We start from the raw sequence: 8,405 nt of genomic DNA, 5'->3' as shown, positions 1-8,405 counted from the left end.
AATTTTCTTATGAAGTAATGAAAAAGACAGATACAGCTTTTGAGATTAAGAATTCTGAATTTGGTAGTTAAAAGGTGAAAAAGTACTTTGATTACAACATATCATTCTCAAGTGAACCACAAATTGGTACCACAGTCATTTACAATTCTATAAGCCAGATGCTTTCAAAAGTACCAAAAGACATATGTGACAGAAATATTGTATGATTCTACTTATTTGAGGTTCCTAGAATAGTCAAGTTCATAGAGACAGAAAGTGATTACCAGGGGCTGGGGGAGTGGAGAGTTATTGTTTAATTGGTACAGAGTTTCAGTTTGGGATGATTGAAAAGTTCTGGAGATGGATAGTGGTGATGTTTGCATAACAGTGTGAATGTACTTAATGTTACTGAATAGTACAGTTAAAAAATTGTTAAATTAGTAAATTTTATGTTATATATGTTTTACCACAATTTTTAAAAAACACTAAAAAATTTATATGTGAATGTAAACTGCATTTCCATAGCTCTCTAGGAGATATATTTAGACACTTTAAAATTTTGCAAATTTTCATCTAAGTCTTTGTTTCTCCAAACTGAATAATAATGATTTGTTACATTAATGTTTATCATTTTAGTTACGTGAATAGTTAAAATATAACTCATATAAAAAACCTTGTTATTAAAATTATTGTCTATAATTCTGTCCTAAAAGTTTTTTTTTTTTTTTTTTTTTTCTCCTTTCCATGGAGTTGGGTAGGCCAAGAATATACTGGCTACTAAATATTAATAACATACCCAAGAATGACAAACTATTATAATTTCTCAGTGGACAATATTCTTATTTTCCTTACTATTTATTCATTTTTTTATTCCTTTATTGGTAAGACACCAAGTCTTCTTTAAAGGGGAAGACTAAAGATATGGCATAAAAATTAAGCATAAAAGGAGTACACTGTTTTACTGTAATGAAAACATGGTGCTCAATTATAGATAGCCACCAAATGTTTGTTGAATAAATGAAAGGCAAAGGGAGGGGGAAAAAGAAAAGAGGAAGATAAAGATAAAGAGAATTAATTATCTTACATTTATAACAGGGAGAGTAGGAAGAATTCCTGGGATGAAAAAAAGCATTTGAATATCATCAACCATTTGATAGTTGTATGGCCTTTGTCATACAACCTTGCTCAACGTTTAGAAGGCTTCTGAAACTTTTCTTTGGAGGGTATATTCTTTTTGAAAATATAATTTTCTGAATGGTTAATATCCATGTGGACTTTTTGGACAGAGCTGCTGTTCGGTGAAATTAGACCAGAATGGTCCTACTTGTTATTAATAACTGGCGTCCTTTCTAATTTTTTGGTCATCAGTTTTGATAAATGAGTGACCCTACTGTATTTTGAATATCATCCTGCTTATAAAACAAACTTCTGAGTACTTAGTTTCACCAGTGGCTATGTCTGTTTTCTATTTTATACTGAGGATTTGATTCTCTCATTTTCACCCCTCATTTCTGATTACTCCGTGAGCTTTGTCTTCTTTTCCCATGACTGAGCTATTTAGTCTTCATACTGCTTCATCTCATTTTTAATCCATTCTGAACACCTCCTCTAGATTACTCTTGTAATGTATTGCTTCTATCAAGTCCTTTTTGAATTTTTTTTTTTCCTTTTTGTCTTTTTTACTGGCCTGTAACGGGATTGCAACCCTCAGTGTTGCGCCCGCACCACGCTCAGCCAGTGAGCGGGAACCAGTCTCCACATGGGATCCGAACCCTCGGCGGGAGTGCCACCGTACTCCCAAGCGGCGCACTCTCCAGTGCGCCACCGGGCCAACCCCCTTTTTGAATTTTTAAAATCATAGACCTTCAATAGTTTCCAAATGCTTAAGGCAAGGCATCTTAATTGCTGATTGATATAACCAACACACTTGAGTATTTCAGATCACTAGGAGAGAGAGATGAAGTCACAAGATAAGGCACATAACACTTAACTTTTTTATTTCTTGAGTAGTGTAATGACTACAGATTAGAGTAGGTCCCATATTTGAGTGTCTTTTTCTTTTCTTTAATCAGGAGAATTACAATGCGGGGTGTGGAAAATGAGAACCACTCTCTTACAGGTCAAAGTGATAACTCAAAGTTCACCACCATCAGGTCCCAATATTTTTTCCTAATTATCTCTCACTTAAACCATGATCTGGTCAAATCATTGCACATTTTTCTTCTCCACTTCCATATTCATATTACTTTCCTTGCCTGAAATGTCTTACCATTCTTATCTAGCTATCCAAATGCTATCTCTCCTGTTTTACTTGCAAGCATTTATAGGAGAAACTACCTTTTCTCCCCTACTCCAAGTGCCAGCAACTGGAACAAGAAGCTAGCATTTTCCTAGCTCCAATGGGTGGGTACTTTCAAACCATTTCAAACCAACAGACATACTTCTTAAAATAAGCAAGCAAGCAAGCAAACGAAAGAAACAAAAATAACTTTGAATCTTACACTTTTCAACTCTATTACAATCATTTTTTGGTGTTGTCACCCTTCCTTAGGCCTCTGGATCACACTATCCTCCTTCTCTCCTTCTTGCCCCTCTCCAACCTGCTCCAACCATTTGATATAAAATATTTGACACCCAGCATTGAATCTTACACTTTTCAACTCTATTACAATCATTTTTTGGTGTTGTCACCCTTCCTTAGGTCTCTGGATCACACTATCCTCCTTCTCTCCTTCTTGCCCCTCTCCAACCTGCTCCAACCATTTGATATAAAATATTTGACACCCAGCGAAAGGTCTTACTCTTCATCAGAACTCCTGCCATTATCTCAAGACTTTTCATATGCACATGGGCAGCACATTCAATTACCTAATCTCAGAATTACCTGCCTTTCTCAGTCCCAATGACCTCCACTTGAGTTTAGCCTTATATTCCCACCGCATGCTCCAGATGTGTCTTAAACCCAGGCTGCAAATTCCTCTCCTTAAAGCCCTGGTGACTTGATTTCTATTAAAATGCTCTTCCACCTAATTTAGACAAATCTAGTACAGATCTCTCCTTTACCTCAGTTTTAAACTCCTTCTTCACATATTTTCATATGCAATATACAACGGCTACATAGTATTTTGTTATACAAACACACCAAAAATTATTTAGTCTTTCCTTTATTGTTGAGCATTTGGGTTGGAAACCAAGAAAAGATGAGTTTCAAAAAGAAAATAATCAACCATTTCAAAGCAGAACATTTAAAGTAATACACATTTATAATAAATTTGAGTAATGTAACTATATAACGTGACCAGATCAACTGGCTCTATTTGCTGGATTGAACAATAAAGATAAAATATCTGCATTAATTTAATGACAATGGAAGCTTTCAAAGCCATGCACATATAGATAACAGATCTGATGAGCCTGAGCCTTTGTTATTTTTCACATCAGTGCCACCCTCATTTCCTAATTTTGAGTATAATCATTAAAATGATTTATTATCAAGCAATCATGAGTATTTTTTGCATATGCTTTGCCTTGTTTGCTGGCAACTGATAAGGATCTGGTCATTATCAACAGGTGATTTTTAAAATAACCTTTCTTTTTCCATAAAAAAAATTAAAAGCCAATTATATTCTTTCTCCAACTTAATAAAAAGCAAATTGTTGATATTTATCATAACAACATATAATGGAATTTGATAGTACATGGCATCCTTTGTCCCATTTAAAGTTAAGAAAACTTCCTTTCATTGCTACTCTTTTAAATAATCAAATAGGACAACTTTATAAGAAGTTTTGAAATGGTAAGCCATATATTAATATTTTGAGCCTTAGTTGTCAGCAATACAGTAAATTATTTTATAATTTGAACAATAATATCTTTTTAAATCATAATTATCTGTAATTATTCTACCATAGGCTATTACTACATTTCTACAAAACAAAATTTAATTATATTGCCTGCTAATGTGGGTGCTATACATATGTTATTCACTGGATGATCTCAATTCAAAACTATATCATTGAGCTGTGTAGGATTATAGTTATATACATTTATTTCATGATAACTCACATAGAATTAATCATGTATTGTGATAACCTTAATACTCCCTTCTCTCATAATGTGGTGACTAAAAAATATTATATTTTGTAGTAAACGTAACGTAAATTATGTAATAACAAAATATAAAAAAGAAAAGCAAATTTAAAACTATAGCAATATGTATACAAACTGTCCTGTACAGTTTATATTGATAAATTAACTTAGGGAATACTCAAAGTGCTAGTGCTCTAGAAGAGGCAGGTGAAAGGATATTTCAACATTTTCTTGTTACTATTGCCTATGAGAACGACTATTTTTATTTCACCATTTATGAAATAAAGCAGTGAGCGGTAAGGAGAAGCTAAATAGAATATTATATAGCTACAAACAAGCAGGGTCCCAAAACAGTAGGACCATTTTGTATCCAATGGAAGCAGCAAAATTATACCAAGAATTCAACATGCATGAAATGCAGGTGCACGGAGTATACACACCAGTGACTATAAATTCATTGTCAGTAAGAAAGAAGAATCAGAGCACATCCTCAATAAGAGGAAAGGGTTTTTATGGCTGTGAGCCAATAGTCCTAGACTCCTAAGACAGACAAATTTGGGTTACATTGCTAGATATAGCAGGAAGGCCTGAAATAGAGGTTGAAAAGAAAAACAAAAACAACAGCATTACAGTAAACAAGAAAGAGTTAAATCACAAAAGAAGCCTGGAATGGCTCTACGAGTATTATTGGGTGCTAATGAGGTCACTATACTGGAAAACACACGATACTTTAGGACTCGTTATGCTATTTGGTGTCATTATGAGAATTATTTAAAAGCTGGATAGAGATATTCTGGTACTGGAACATTTTGAGGAAGTCTGTCTCTAAAAATATAGGGCTGCTATAAAGAGATCCTAGGGCTTCTGTCTTTTTACAGTCCTCTTTCTGCTCTTTGCCACATTTGAGACTGTCGACAACTCCAAGTTTCTTAGAAGTTTTCCCTTCTGGTTCCTGTGATATTGTTCCACTCTGTTTTCCTGAGTGTTTATTCTCTACTTTAATTCTCTTTCCTCTTCCTAAATTTTACCTAATGCATTCTACAGACCTCAGTTCTTAGCCCTCTGCTCTACTGTTCAGATATTTTTTTCATTAGGTAGAAAATCCTGTCATCTTATAATGATGGCTCTAAAACCTTTATCTCCAGCCCTGGCCCTTAATCTAAGCTCCCATTCAATAGTTCAGTCTAATAAACATTTGTTGAGTGCTAATTATGATGTGCCAAGCCCTCTGCTGAGAGACAGCACCATCACCCTACAAGATATCACCACATGGAGGTGTCCTAACATCATCACAGACTCGAAAAGCTCAAAACATCTTTTGTAAGCATCACAGAGTATCCCATTCAGACTGTTTGTTATAAACATCCTTGCTTTTGTTATCATTATAACTATTCATCGGCTTTGCTAAGATACAAATGCAACTATCTCAGTAGGTTAAAAAACACAAAAACAAAAAACTTTCTCACTCTCATTACATGTGAGCTAAACTCTCTGTAGCTACGCTCCACATGTCTCTTTCTCAGCCCCAAGGCTGAAGGAGCAGACCAGACCTGAGGTATGCCACTTTTGTGCCAGAGGGGAAGAGTAAGAAAGGCTCTTACAGCTTCAGCTTGGGTGTGGCATATGTCCCATCTGCTCACAACACATGGCCAAGCTTCAAATCAATGAGATAGGGACAAATCATCCCTTTGTAAGCAAGGGGAAGGGGGAAGAATAACTGTGACCCACATGTATAACCCACCTGCACATATCTTTCCATCTTCAAGCAAAGTCTTTTAAGATAAGTAGGGACTCAGACCAATGGGAGGCACAAATCATCCCTTTGTAAGCAAGGGGAAGGGGGAAGAATAACTGTGACCCACATGTATAACGCACCTGCACATATCTTTCCATCTTCAAGTAAAGTCTTTTAAGATAAGTAGGGACTCAGACCAATGGGAGGCAGGAGAGAGTGAGGAAGGGCAGTCCAGACAGAGTGAAGAGCATCCATAAAAGATCTTTAGGTGATGAGGACACTGTACTTGGGCAATGGCAAATGGTTTAACATGGCCAAAGCATATTTATACAGGCACAACAGGAAATGAGGTTAGATAAAAAGCAATCATCACATGATAAAAGACCTGACATGTCATGTTGAAGACTGAGGACTCTGACTCTACTCTGTGTGCTACGGGGAGATGGGCCATAGACATGGCAGTAAAATGATGCAGTTGAGATGGGAATCGAAAGACTTTTATGAAAGAAAATGGAAAAATGATTTGATGACCAGTAGGAGGTAGTGGGTAGGGAGCAAGAGGTGGTAGGAAGTCTAGGATAAGTGTTTCTCAGGGTTGGATTTCTGGTTGAATGGTAGTATTACTTACCTGAATAAAGAAATACTGAAGGAGGAGCCAACTTGGGCTACCTGAGGAACATCCAGAGAAGATGTTTAGTATTTGACATGTAGATCTTTATAGATCTATATGGATCAGGAGCTAAGAGCCTTAGGCACATCATTCAATACCCCTGAGCCTCCATTTCTTCATTGATAAAGTGAATATACCATGTGCACATTCTACTTAACAAAACATTGCTAGGGACACATGAGGCAATGATTGTAAAAATGTTTTTAAATAAGAAACTTCCTTGAAATGTAGAAAATTACTTTATAAAAGTTACACTCAACTCCTTAGCAACCTTCCACTACTCAAACTCTCTGCTTCATCCAGATCAAACATCCTTATTGTTTCTCAATATTCCAGGCTCGTTCCCAATTTCAAAATTTCATTCATGCTGCTTCCCCCAAGGGTCAATTCCAGTGTCATTTCCTTGACCTTGAAAGCCTGCATTAACTTCCCTTCTGAATACTTATTATCTCTAAGTGTGTGTGCACGAGCACGAACACGAGCACGAGCATTAGGAGAGGAAAGTCCCTTTTAAATTGACTTCCTTTTTAAATTAATTTATTTAATAGATGACACATTCACATTGTTTAAAATTCATAAGATACAAAAGAGGTGACAGTGAAAAGTCTCTTTCCCACCACTATTCTTCATCTACTCAGTTCTCCTCCCCTAGGCCATTAGTTTTTTTCTTTTTGTGATTTTTCCCAAAGATCACAGAATTAATATCATTGGGTTTTTATTTTTTTGTTTGTTTTGTTTTGTTTTTGTTTATGGTGATTCTTCCTGAGATCCTTGCAGAGACAAGCAAATTGAATCTGTAGCTTTCAAATCATGCTCTGGTGGCTCAGGTGACAAAAGAGGTCACAGGGAAAGAATTCAAACAGTTGCATTTCTCTAGTTCCCAAAATAGCTGCACTACTTGTACCTGTTTTACATATGGCACTAAATATTCTGCTAAAAATTTTGCTAAAATTTTAGTTAATGGAGAAGTTCGGTTACTAAAGCTTTAAAATCACTATCCTAATCATTTTATAACTTAATAACATATAATATTATTACTGTATATAGCTGTTAGGCAAAAAAATTATGCAGAATAAATTTGGAAAATGATGGTTTAAACATAGATACCCAGGACTACCTGTGTGACAGTGTAGAGATTCAAACAATATCCTCAATTCATGTCCCAATCCCTGACCCAAGAAAATAGCAGGTCCTTTCAGGCACTCTAGCTTCAGAAGATTTGCATGTGACTGTCCATCCCCAGCCTTGTTTTCCTAAGCTCTAAGACATTATGCTTGGGGGAGGAGGAGAGGTAAAAGGAATGGTGTGGGCAGACAAATGGAAGGGAAGAGCAAAGTTTCCACATGCATAGGAAAGAGCTAGGCATTAGCCTTTTGAAATAAAGAAATACAGCATTTGGCATTCCTATTGCTCCTGGGAGGCAGCTAAAACCTAGGGGTAAGCTTGTTGACAGCTGTGGAGGAGTCGGAACTCTAAGCACTAGGGATACCAGCTTTAGTAAAAATTTCCATTCCTACGGGCAATACTGGGACTATTTGAGCACCAAACCAATTAGTGATAGTAATTAATTAAAATCCACTGAATAAAACAGAAATCCATGAGTTAATACTGCTATAAATAAATGAATAAATAAATAAGTGGAAGAGAAGGAAAAGCTTTATAGTAAAATGCTAGCAAGTAAACATAGAAGAGATGATAGAATTAGAAAATCACTGTTGGGGCCATTTTTGCAACTTTTTGTAAATCTGAAATTACTTCAAAATTTAAACATTACTTTTTAAGTGGGCTGAAGTATCAGTGGAAGTACAGTAAATTAAAAAAAAGAAAAAAAAAAGAAAAGCATATGTCAAAATTAGAAAGAAAGAAGGAAAAAAGAAGGTGGGGAAAAAACACTTGCGTCTGGAAAATAGTATTTAAAAGGCATCAATAGAA

At 35.6% G+C, this 8,405-nt stretch overlaps 1 long non-coding RNA gene across 1 annotated transcript in view; it reads right to left on the bottom strand.

The window, feature by feature from the left end:
- The window catches only part of LOC103581230, a 17,005-nt gene that overhangs the window by 2,173 nt on the left and 6,427 nt on the right, over window positions 1-8,405 (bottom strand). The gene's annotated exons all lie outside the window — the stretch shown is intronic.

This window comes from Galeopterus variegatus, unplaced genomic scaffold (assembly GCF_000696425.1).
Source record: "Galeopterus variegatus unplaced genomic scaffold, G_variegatus-3.0.2 Scaffold12611, whole genome shotgun sequence".
Lineage (NCBI taxonomy): Eukaryota > Metazoa > Chordata > Mammalia > Dermoptera > Cynocephalidae > Galeopterus > Galeopterus variegatus.
Note: the sequence above shows the minus strand (reverse complement) of the source record. Positions and strands in the feature narration are given on the sequence as shown.